The sequence below is a fragment of the Monodon monoceros genome, unplaced genomic scaffold (assembly GCF_005190385.1).
Source record: "Monodon monoceros isolate NGI ecotype Baffin Bay Population unplaced genomic scaffold, NGI_Narwhal_1 Super_Scaffold_22, whole genome shotgun sequence".
NCBI classification, from domain to species: Eukaryota; Metazoa; Chordata; class Mammalia; order Artiodactyla; family Monodontidae; genus Monodon; species Monodon monoceros.
The window spans coordinates 126,013,281-126,026,342 of NW_021703779.1; the positions used below are offsets into that span (position 1 = coordinate 126,013,281).

The 13,062-nt window shown below is 38.6% G+C and overlaps 1 protein-coding gene across 2 annotated transcripts in view; it reads right to left on the reverse strand.

The window, feature by feature from the left end:
- Window positions 1–13,062, reverse strand: part of GABRA3 (gamma-aminobutyric acid type A receptor alpha3 subunit) — a 153,961-nt gene that overhangs the window by 126,827 nt on the left and 14,072 nt on the right. The gene's annotated exons all lie outside the window — the stretch shown is intronic.

Below are 13,062 nucleotides of genomic sequence, written 5' to 3' on the forward strand. Positions count from 1 at the left end.
ACTAATGCTTTCACTTTATGAGGAGGGGCTTGGTGTGGTTTGACGGGACTAGAAATAAAGGCCCTGGGTAGTTTTGGGGAAAGAGAGATATAGTGAAGGAAATGGCTGTTGCCAAGGGTCAAGAAGCATGGTGTAGAATCAAGTAATAATCTAGAAGTCAGGAATCCTACATCCTAGGGCCAGCTGTATTCGTGATTTGGAGTAGACAATTAAGCAAATTATAGTCCTATAGGTCTCAGTTTTACCCATTCTTACTTTGGACCCAGAAGGTTGCCATTAATAGATATATAATAACTATTCATAGCATCCAGTTAATCGGGGCAATAAGAGACAGGTTAACAGTTAGAAGGAATCTTGAGAGGCAGTCAATATGTCTTCCTGCCAAAATAGTAGGCACATCTGAATTGAATAGTTCTTACTCTAAACTGCCACTCCCTGGCTGATAAACTTTGAAAAGTCATTTTGAATCCAAATTCCTTAGTTCATAAACCAAATTCAATTCACATAATCGTTCAATGCATCTTTAATGAGCATCAACTGTGTGTGTATAGAAAAAAAACAGAGCAGAAAAAAAGGTTAAACAAGGTAATCGCTCCTCTGCTTACAAGTGTTCTGAGACACTCAAATGATAAAATATATACACGTGGAATGAAAAAGGTACCTAGGCCTAAAAAGTCTGGAGACATTAATTTGAATTTATTAGTTGAGTGACCTTAAGCAAGTCACATAACACCTCTAGTAATAGCCTTCTCATCTTTAAAATTAAAATAACTTCACTGATATGTTGTATCAATATTAAATAATGCATTAAAATTTCCAGACTTAATACTTAATATCTAGAAGTATTCAAAATTTGTTTTCTCTTTTGTAAAATAGTAGCTTATGTACTTGAATACATAATTCAAATGTAAATAGTCACAACAAAATATTGGCACCCCCATCAGCCAAAGCCATAAGGAAAGCTTTGGTCAAGAAGCACTGGAAACCAGTGAAGACTAGAGGTGATTGGCTGGTTTAGTGAAGAGTACCACAAGTGATACAGATACCTCATTTGGAAGGGGGAAGAAAGAAGGAAACTGTAGTGCAGAGCTAACTGACATCAATATGCTGAAGAGATAAAAACAGACACCCTGTCAGGTCTTGGCTCACATTTGACTTAATCACCAATGTTCTGAATCCATCTTACATGGGCTGTGGGGAGAGAGGCTACAGGAGCTCAACTGATTTTGTGAAAACCTCTTTCTCATTTTCCCTTAACTCTCACTGCAGGGAATCTTGACCCTGGTTAGCCTAGTTTGATTTCTGGGAAACAGGTCTATGAATTGAATGAAAAGCCAATTTTTTGATTACTGGAAGGGGATAAAAAGTAGAATCCTCACAGAGTCATAGCAAGCTATAAAGGGCTTCAGAGATATCTACTCCAGGTGGATTTATAGATGGGAACTGTAAAGTCCCTGAACATAAGTTTTAACCACACTGACTGTTAATGGAAAAGTTAAAATTTGGATCCAGAATTCCTGAATATAAAGCCAATATACTGTGCTGCCTCTCTTACTGAAATAATAATTTCCTTGATGATGCATTTCCATCCCTTTCTGACTCTGTGTTGATAGCAGCATTCTTCACTAATAAATTTTAAGTCAAAAATTAATGCAAAATATCATTCCAAAACAATTTTCAATAGATTTCTCTATGATTTTGCACTTGATTCCTGATAAATTTTTCTTCTTCTGTGGTCAATTATTGCAGGGGGAGCTGGAATCTTATTTAATCTAGAACCCAAGTTAGAACTCTCTCTTCTTAAATAACTGAAGTGCAACAAGCTGAAGATTCTGTAGTTTGTACCCATCCAAAATAGTCTGGGGGAACAACAAAGAATCATAGTATGTCAGGATTATGGAGGACCTTAGAGACCATATAATTATTTCCCTTCATTTTACAGATGGACAACCTAAGACACCAACAAAAGAAAGGGATTGTTTAAAGCCACATGCTTATTAAGTTGATGAGACTGATGCAATAACCATGCTTGTTTTGCCTTATATCTGTCATTACTGGCTGGACTAAATATGATATTAATAATGCATCATTTAAAATGAAAATGATGTTACTAATACAGTATCTATAGGTTAGGCAAGTTTAGTCATTTTTTTAGTCTTAAAAATGGAATAGTGGTAAATCCAAAGAACTAGAGTCAAATGAACAGAGTTTTAGTCCTGAATCTGCCACTAACTGATCATGTGAACTATTTCCTTGCATGTGAAACAGAGATAATTCCCCAACTTATAATGCTTTCGGAAGAAATAAGTAAATAAGATAATAAACCATAAAATTGCTTTGTAAATGGTAAGGCTCAACATACATTGAGGTTGATCATTCCTTTTCCCCCAAAGTCCTGAAAATGTAATGAGACACCTTTGAAAGACATGCACTTCTATGCTATGGGAAAAGTTAAGCTCACCGAGTGATTAAGTTCAGGGTAAGTAATAAGTAATAGTATTAGTTCAACTACATTGAGGAAGGACCCTGATGTGTTTATGTCAGGGGGAAGCAGAAGAGGCACAGATGTGGAGTTGCTGATACAGTTCATAAAACAACCTAAAGAGAGGATAAATTTACTTCATTAAAAGGATGGCATTTTCCCTAATACTGTATATCTCCTGGGGGAGAACAGATTTTAAAAATAAAGAAAATCCAAAATTACTATGCAGAAGGTAATGTCAACAAGATGGAGAGGTCTCAAAGCTCGTCTCCCCCTTACACACACACACACACACACACACACACACACACACACACACACACAAATCCATAAGAACAATAAATAACTACAAACTGAAGAAAACAGCTAAGGGAAAGCTCTAGAAAACAAAGAAGCAGTAGCAAAAACCTGAAGAGCTCAAAAATCAAGGATGGCCACATAGAAAAGTACAGGAAGCATGCTACCTATGTCACCTCATCTCCCAGTCAGGACCTGCTCTGCACCTGGAAGAATCACCTCTGAGGAAGTTCACCACACAGGGAGAAGGAGGGCAGGAGAACCCCAGCAAAAAGCCTCACCACTGTGGACATTTGCAGCTTTTGCTACAGAGGTCTCCCACAGTCTTTCCTGATTCTGATGTCAGTTGATGAAATGGAGTGGCCCCCTCTACATCTCTACTCCCTGGAGCTGTCACTGAGGTGAGACTTGCCCTCAGGGTCCCCAGCTGCTGCTGTGCCCCACTCTTAGAAATCAGATGCCACAGCATCTTGCCATATACGAGATTGGAGCTGCCTCTGCTCTTCACCCTCCCCTGGCCACAGTCAAGGCTTTGTCCCACCTTCACCAGGAAAGCCTCTTCTGCCCTGGCCTAGCCTCCTTGGTTATAAGTCACACTATGGCTGCCATTATCCAGGCTTTGCTGCTGCTGCCCTGAGTCCCACCCACCAGGTTCCAGGACAAGGCTCTGAATCATCATTGCCAGTGGGGCTAAAATTGCCCTAAGCCCCACCTCTTGGGTCCCAAGTCACTCTTAGACCTCCATTATCAGGGTCCTGATGCTGCCATCTGGGACCCACCCACTGCATTCCAGGTTGTGGCTCTGGGTCTTCATTGCATGGGATGCGGCTGCTGCCCTGGGCCACACATCCCAATCCGAGGTCAAGACTCTGAACTGTCATTGCTGAGGTGGACTCCACTGCCCTGAACCCTGAACTCTGGATTCCAGGTTGTGTCTCTGGCCCATCACTGCTGAAACCAGGCTACTTCTACCCTGAGCTCTCCACCAACCCCCATCCCAGATCAACGCTTTGAAACATCATTCCCAGGTGTGTTATCACTGACCTGAGCTCTCCCCTCAGGTTTCAGGTTAGGGCTGTGACACATAATAGCTGGGACTAGGTAGCCACTTCCCTGAGCCCCATCCCCTGGGTTCCAGGTCACAGCTCTGACCATCATTGCCAGCACTGTGCTGCCATTGCCCTGTGCCCAGGTCCCTGGATCCCAACACATAGCTTTAACAGACTACTACCAGAGTTGTGTTACTGCTCTCCTGCAACTTCCCCCTGGGGCCAGAGTTGAAACTTTGACCCACCATCCCCAGGCTATGCTACTACTGTACCCTGGCCCCTGGGCTCAAGCCCCCATTGTACCTTGTCATCCCATGGCTTGTGGAACTGCTGCATTCTGCCCTCTCCCTACCAGCCAGAGTCACAGCGGTGAGCCCCTGAGACCCAGGTACTGGTTCCATGGGATATCTACACATGCCCACATCCTAGAAACCAGTGATATAGCTGCAGCAAGTGCACCTGTGCTCCAGGACCCAGGTGCTGTGTTAGTTCCATGTGCACTGGATCCTCGGGCATTAGCTCTGAGGGCTCTATGTGTCAGCATGCCAGACCAGGCATTGAGAAGGATCTCCTCAGGTAGAACACCCTCCCATGGGCAAAAAAATAAGGGGTGAGAACAGAAAGACCCCAGTAGCCTTAGCCTCTGAAGATTCCAATAGCCCTATCTGCCATTGCCACCTGCAGGTCCTCTGCAGCCTTGGCCACAGAAGACACCCACAGTCTGGCCAATGGCAATGTCTGCCAATGGAGCAGCATGGAGACTACGCCACTGTGCCTCCCCAGGAACCAAGGATTCTGCATCCCACCCAGCTGGTGCCTTTTAAAGCTACCTCCAAGTGAAAGTCTTTCACTACTGTAGCCAGTCCAAAAAGAATGGAAGAGGTGAGTGCACCCTTAAATGCACAGACATCAGTACAAACCAATCATAAACATGAAAATGTAAGGAAATGTGATACCACTAAAGGAACAAAATAATACTCCAATAACTGACCCCAAAGAAATGGAGATCTGTGAGTTATCTGAAAAAGAGTTCAAAATATAAAGAACTCCTACATGCCAATTAGAAAAAGAGAAACAGCTCAATTGAAAATGGGCAAGGGATAAGAACACATGGTTCATGAAAGAGGATCCAGAAATGTCAAGACACACAAGAAAAGATGCTCAACGTTACTAGTAACTGGGAAGATGCAAGTTAAAACACCAAGGGGATTCATCTCATAGCCAGCATATGTGCAAAGGCTGAAAAGTTTGGTAATAGCAAATACTGGGGAACATGGAGGAACCAGGAATTATTCTGAGGGTCAGATGATGCAATTACTTCCAGGAGCAATTTGACAGGATCTAACGGAGTTAAAGATGTACAGTCCTTGTGACTCAGCAATTTCAAGTCCATTTGACTCTACTAGAAACCTTCTCGCCTGAGCATAAGGAGGAAAGTACCAAGTTTTCTCTACTGTACTGTTTTTTATGTTTTGTTTTGTTTTTTGCAGTATGTGGGCCTCTCACTGTTGTGGCCTCTCCCATTGCGGAGCACAGTCTCTGGACACGCAGGCTCAATGGCCATGGTTCACGGGCCCAGCCGCTCCGTGGCATGTGGGATCTTCCCAGACAGGGGCACGAACCCGTGTCCCCTGCATCAGCAGGTGGACTCTCAACCACTGCACCACCAGGGAAGCCCATACTGTGCTGTTTTAATTGCAAAACATAAATATGAAATAACGCTTGCTCAGTTAGAGAATGAAAGTGTAAACTCTGGCTTATGCATATGATCCTAGACAGCAATGAAAATGAGTAAATTAGATTGACATGTATTAAGCCAGATAAAGCCCAAAATCAAAAATCTGAATAACATATTGGGCTTCAAAAGGATATGTATAATTTGACATCATTGTACAATTTTAAAACTCATAAAAGTTTTATATTTTAGACATTTGTGAACTGTACATTGAGAAAAGTATAAAAATCCATATCTGCATAGTGTTCAATTATTATAAACTGAACCTCTATGTAACCAAATAACCAGAACCCCAAAAGCCCCTGTGCGTACTTTTCTAATCCAACCCAGCCCCTCCTGTTCCCCTATAGGTAACAACCAGCCTGAATTTTTGTGTGTATAATTAATAATAATAATTTTAAGGATGCTCAATGAGATTCAAGTGAACACAGATAGACAAATCAATGTACTCAGGAAAATAATACATGAACAAAATGAGAAACTCAACAAAGAAACAGAAACTTTTAAAAAATGAACCAAACAGAAGTTCTGAAGATGAATACAATGGATAAAATGAAAAATGCAATAGACAGCTTCAACAGTATGCTCAATCAGGCAGAAGAAAGAATCTGTGAGCTTGAAGACACATAGTTTGATATTATCCAGTCAGAGGAGAATTAAACAAAAGAAATTAGAAATTAGAATGAAAAAAGTGCTGTATAGCTCAATATTTTGTAATAACCTAAATGGGAAAAGAACTTTAAAAAGAATAGATACAGGTATATGTATAACTGAATCACTTTGCTGTACACCCAAAACTAACACAACATTGTTAACCAGCTATACACCAATATAAAACAAAATTAAAAACACAGAGGGGAAACAGAGACTCTACTCTTGGAGGACACACACAAGGTCTTGCATGCACCGGGACACAGGGCAAAAGCAGTGACTTCATAGGAGCCTGGGGCAGACCTACTTGCTGGTCTTCGAGGGTCTCCTGAGGAGGCAGAGGGCAACTGTGGTTTCCTTGGGACATAAAAGCTGGAGCTGAACACACCTGGGAGTACCCATCTGAAGGCTGACATCTTGCTTGGACATTAGCACCAAGACCTGGCCCAATTCAACAGCCTCTAGACTCCAGTGCTGGGACACTTCGGGTCAAACAGCCAACGGGGCAGGAACACAGTCCCATCCATCAACAGACAGGCTGCCTAAAATCTTCCTGAGCTCACAGCCATTTCTAGACACTCCCCTTGACATGGCACTGCCCACCAGAGGGCCAAGACACACCTCCACACACCAGTGGGCAGGCACCAGTCCCTCCCACCAGGAAGCCTGCAGGAACCTCTAGACCAGCCTCACCCACCAGGGGGCAGACACCAGAAGCAAGAAATATACAGTCCCACAGCCTGTGGAACTGAGTTCACAAACACAGCTCAGAATCTACCTTGGGGCCAGCTGGCCCCTGGCCCGTGGGTGATGAGAGAGTACTACTGGGGCATATAGCACATCCCATACAGATGGCCACTTCTCCAAGCTGGAGAAACATAGCTAACCTTCCACATACATAAAAACCCAAATAGAAGGTTTAGAAAAAGTGAGACAGCAGAGGAATATGTCGCAGATGAAGGAATAAGATAAAACCCCAAAAGAACGACTAAGTGACATGGAGGTAGCCAATTTACCAGATAAAGAATTCAAAGTAATGATCATAAAGATGATCCAAGATCCTGTGAAAATAGTGGATGCACAGAGCAAGAAGTTACAAGAAGTTTTTAACAAAGAATTAGAAAAAATAAAGAACTGAACAGTTGAAGAATACAATAACTGAAATGAAAAATATGCTAGAAGGAATCAATAGTAGAATAAATGAGGCAGAAGAAGAGACACATGAGCTGGAAGACAGAGTGGTAGAAATAACTGCCATGGAACAGAATAAAGAAAAAAGAATGAAAAAAAATGAGGACAGTTTAAGAGATTTCTGGGACAATGTCAAATGCAGCAATATTCACATTATAGGGATCCCAGAAAGAGTAGAGAGAGAGAAAGGACCTGAGAAGATATTTGAAAAGGGAATAGCTGAAAACATCCCTAACATGGGAAAGGAAGCAGTCACCCAAGTCCAGGAATCACAGAGAGTACCATACAGGATCAAGCAAAGGAGGAACAGGCTGAGACACATAGTAATCAAACTGACAAAAATTAAGATAAAGAGAAAATTTTAAAAGCAACAAATAACATACAAGGGAAACCCCATAAGGTTATCAGCTGATTTTTCAGCAGAAACTCTGCAGGCCAGAAAGGAGTGGCATGATATATTTTAAGTGATGAAAGGGAAAAACCTACAACCAAAAATACTCTACCCAGCAAGGCTCTCATTCAGATTCGATGGAGACATCAAAAGCTTTACAGACAAGCAAAAGCTAAAAGAATTCAGCACCACCAAACTAGCTTTACAACAAATGCTAAAGGAACTTCTGTAGGCAGAAAAGAAAAGGTCACAACTAGAAACAAGAAAATTATGAAATGGGAAAGCACACTAATAAAGGCAAACATACAATAAAGGTAGGAAATCATCCATACACAAATATGATATCTAAACCAGTAATCATGAGAGGAGGAGAGTACAAATGCTGGATATTTCCAACACATTTGAAATTAAGAGATCAGCAATTTAAAACAATCATGCATATATGTATACTGTTACATCAAAACCTCATGGTAAACACAAACCAAAAATATATAATAGATATATACACAAATAAGAAACAGTAATCCAAACACAACACTAAAATAGTCAACAAATCACAAGAGAACAAAAGAGGAAAGGAAGAAAAAAGACCTACAAAAACAAATCCAAAGCAATTAACAAAATAGCGGTAAGAATATACATATCAATAATTACCTAAATTTAAATGGATTAAATGCTCCAACAAAAAAACACAGACTGGCTGAATGGATACAAAAACAAGACCTGTATAAACGCTGTGTACAAGAGACCCACTTCAGACCTAGAGACACATACAGACTGAAAGTGAGGGGATGGAAAAGTATTCCATGCAAATGGAAATCAAAAGAAAGCTGGAGGAGTAATACTTATATCAGAAAAAATAGACTTTAAAGACAAAAGTCTTTAAAGAGACAAAGAAAGACAAGAGACAAAGGACACTACATAATCAAGGGATCAATCCAAGAAGAAGATGTAACAATTGTAAATATATATGCACCCAATGTCGGAGCACCTCAATATAGAAGGCAAATGTTAACAGACATAAAGGGAGAAATCGACGGTAACACAATAATACTGGGAGATTTTAACACCCCACTTACATCAATGGACAGATGATCCAGACAGGAAATCAGTAAGGAAAACAGGCCTTAAATGATGCATTAAACCGTATGGACTTAATTGATATCTAGAGTGTTTCATCCAAAAGCAGCAGAATACACATTCTTTTCAAGTGCACATGGAACATTCTCCAGGATAGATCACATGCTGGCCTGAAAAGCAGCCTCAGTAAATTTAAGAAAACTGAAATCATATCAAGCATCTTTTCTAACCACAACATTATGAAGCTAGAAATCAACTACAAGAAAAAACTTCAAAAAATACAAACAGGTGGAGGTTAAACAATATATTATGAAACAACCAATGGATCATTGAAGAAATCAAAGAGGAAATAAAAAAATACCTAGAGACAAATGAAAATGGAAACATGACGATCCAAAACTTATGGGGTGCAACAAAACAGTTCTAAGAGGGAAGTTAATAGAGATACAAGCTTACCTCCAGAAACAAGAAAAATTTCAAATGAACAACCTAACGTTACACCTGAAGCAACTAGAGAAAAAAGAATAAACAAAACTCAAAGTTAGTATAAGTAAAGAAACCATAAAGATCAGAGCAGAAATAAATGAAATAGACTAAAAAACAATAGAAAAGGTCAATGAAACTAAAAGCTGGTTCTTTGAAAGGAAAAACAAAATTGATAAACCTTTAGCCAGACTTATCAAGAAAAAAAGGGAGAGGGCCCAAATCAATAAAATTATAAATGAAAAAGAAGTTACAACCAACACCACAGAAATACAAAGGACCATAAAAGACTACTACAAGCACCTATATGCCAATAAAATGGACAACACAGAAGAAATGAACAAATTCTTAGAAAGGTACGATCTCCCAAGACTGAACCAGGAAGAAATAGAAAATGTGAACAGAACAATTACAAGTACTGAAATTGAATCTGTGATTTAAAAACTCCCAACAAACAAAAGTCCAGGACCAGATGGCTTCACAGGCAAATTCTATCAAACATTTAGAGAAGAATTAACACCTATGCTTCTGAAACTACTTCAAAAAGTTGCAGAGGAAAGAATACTTACGAACTCATTCCATGAGGCCACCATCACCCTGATACCAAAGCCAGACAAAGATATCACAAAAAAAGAAAATTACAGGCCAATATCACTGATGAACATTGATGCAAAAATCCTCAACAAAATACTAGCAAACCAAATCCAACGATACATTAAGAGGGTCATATACATGATCAAGTGGGATTTATCTCAGGGATGCAAGGATTTTTCAATATTCACAAATCAATCAGTATGATATACCACATTAACAAATCAAAGAATAAAAACCTTCTGATCATCTCAATAGATGCAGAAAAAGGTTTTGATAAAATTCAACATCCATTTATGATAACAACTCTGCAGAAAGTGGACAGAGAGGTAACATACCTTAACATAATAAAGGCCATATATGACAAAGCCACAGGTAATATCATACTCAATGGTGAAAAGCTGAAAGCATTTCCTTTAAGATCAGGAATAAGACAAGGAGGTCCCCTCTCACCACTTTCATTCAACATAGTTTTGGAAGTCTTAGCCATGGAGATCAGAGAAGAAAGAGAAATAGAAGGAATACAAATTGGAAAAGAAGAAGTAAAACTGTCACTGTTTGCAGATAACGTGATACTATACATAGAAAGTCCTAAAGATGCTACAAGAAAACTACTAGAGTTCATCAATGATTTTGGTAAAGTTGCAGGGTACAAAATTAATACACAGAAATCTGTTGCATTTTTATACACTAACAATGTAAGGTCAGAAAGAGAAATTAAGGAAACAATCCCATTTACCATTGCATCAAAAAGAATAAAATACCTAGGAATAAACCTACCAAAGGAAGCAAAAGACCTGTACTCCCAAAACTATAAGATGCTGATGAAAGAAATCGAAGACAACACAGACAGATGGAAAGATAAACCATGTTCTTGGATTGGAAGAATTAATATTGTCAAAATGACTATACTACCCAAGGCAATCTACAGATTCAATGCAATCCTTATCAAATTACAAATGGCATTTTTCACAGAACTGGAACAAAAAAATTTTAATTTTTATGGAAACACAAAAGACCCTGAATAACCAAGGCAATCTTGAGAAACAAAAACGGAGCTGGAGGAATCAGGTTCCCTGACTTCAGACTATACTACAAAGCTACAGTAATCAAAACAGTAAACTGGCATTTAAAACAGACATAGGTCAATGGAACACGATAGAAAGCCCAGAAATAAACTCATGCACATATGGTCAATTAATCTATGACAAAGCAGGCAGGAATATACACTGCAGAAAAGAGAGTCTCTTCAGCAAGTGGCAGGGGAACATTGGACCGCCACATGTAAATCAATGAAGTTAGACTACTCACACTATACACAAAAATAAACTCAAAATGGATTAAAGACCTAAAAATAAGACCAGCTACTATAAAACTCCTAGAGGAAAACTTAGGCAGAATATTCTTTGACATAAATTGCAGCAATACCTTTTTGGATCCGTCTCCTAGAGTAATGGAAATAAAAACAGAAATAAACAAATGGGACCTAATTAAACTTGAAAGCTTTTGCACAGCAAAGGAAACCATAAACAAAACAAAAAGACAACCTACAGAATGGAAGAAAATATTTGCAAATGATATGATTGAAAGGGATTAATTTTCAACATATACAAACAGCTCATACAGCTCAATATCAAAAAAACAAACAACCTAATCAAAAAATGGACAGAAGGTCTAAAAAGACATTTCTCCAAAGAAGACATACAGTTGGCGGAAAGGCACATAAAAAGATGCACGACACTGCTAAGTATTAGGGAAATGCAAATCAAAATACAATACACCACACCAGTATCACCTCACACCAGTCAGAATGACCAACATCAAAATATCTACAAATAATAAATGCTGGAGAGGGTGTGGAGAAAAAGGAACACTCCTACACTGTTGGTGGGAATGTAAATTGGTACAGCCACTATGGAGAACAGTATGGAGGTTCCTTAATAAACTAAAAATACAGCTACCATATTATTGATCCTACAATCCCACTCCGGGGCATATATCCGGAGAAAACCATAACTTGCAAAGATACATGCACCTCACTGTTCACTTTAGCACTATTTACAGTAGCCAAGACATGGAAGCAACCTAAGTTTTTCATCGACAGATGAATGTATAAAGAAGGTGTGAAATATATATATATGTATATATATACACACACACACACACACACACACACATACATGCATATACACATACATATACACACCAATGGAATATTTCTCAGCCATGAAAAGAATGAAATAATGCCACTTGCAGCAATATGGCTGGACCAAGAGATTATACTAAGTGAAGTAAGTCAGACAGAGAAAGACAAATATCATATGATATCACTTATATGTGGAATCTAAAAAAATGATACAAATGAACTTATTTACAAAACAGAAGCAGACTCACAGACATAGAAAACAAACTTATGGTTACCAAAGGGGAAGGGGGGAGGGATAAATTAGGAGTTTGGGATTAAAATATACCTACTACTCTATATGAAATAGATAACCAACAAGGACCTACTGTATAGCATAGGGAACTATATTCAATATCTTGTAATGACCTATAATGGAAGATATTATAAAAAAGAATATATATATATAAAAAACTCAGTTATACATATATGAGTTACTGAGCTGTATACCTGAAACTAACACATTATAAATCAACCATATTTCAATAAAAAAATTTAATAAAAAAGATGTTAATCTTGAAGAAGCATAAAAAAATAAAATACATTTTGTCTGATAGGAAAAAAAGAAAATAGTTACAGCTATAATATTATGTTGATAGATACATAACATAAAAAGATGAAAAGTGAGGCATCAATATAAACTGTGGGGGCAAGTAAATGTGTAAAACTTTCTTATGCAATTGAAGTTGTTATCAGCTTAAAATAGAAGATTATAAGATACATTATGAAAGCCTCATGATAACCACAGAGCAAAAATTAGATACACAAACAATGTAGAGAAAAGAATCAAAGCAACCCACTAAAACAATCATCAACTAACAAAAAGACAGCAAGAGAGGAGGAAGGAAACTAAGGAACTTCAAAACAATCAGAAATCATTATTAAAATTTAGTGATAGTAAGTCTTTATCCAATCATGTCTTTAAATATA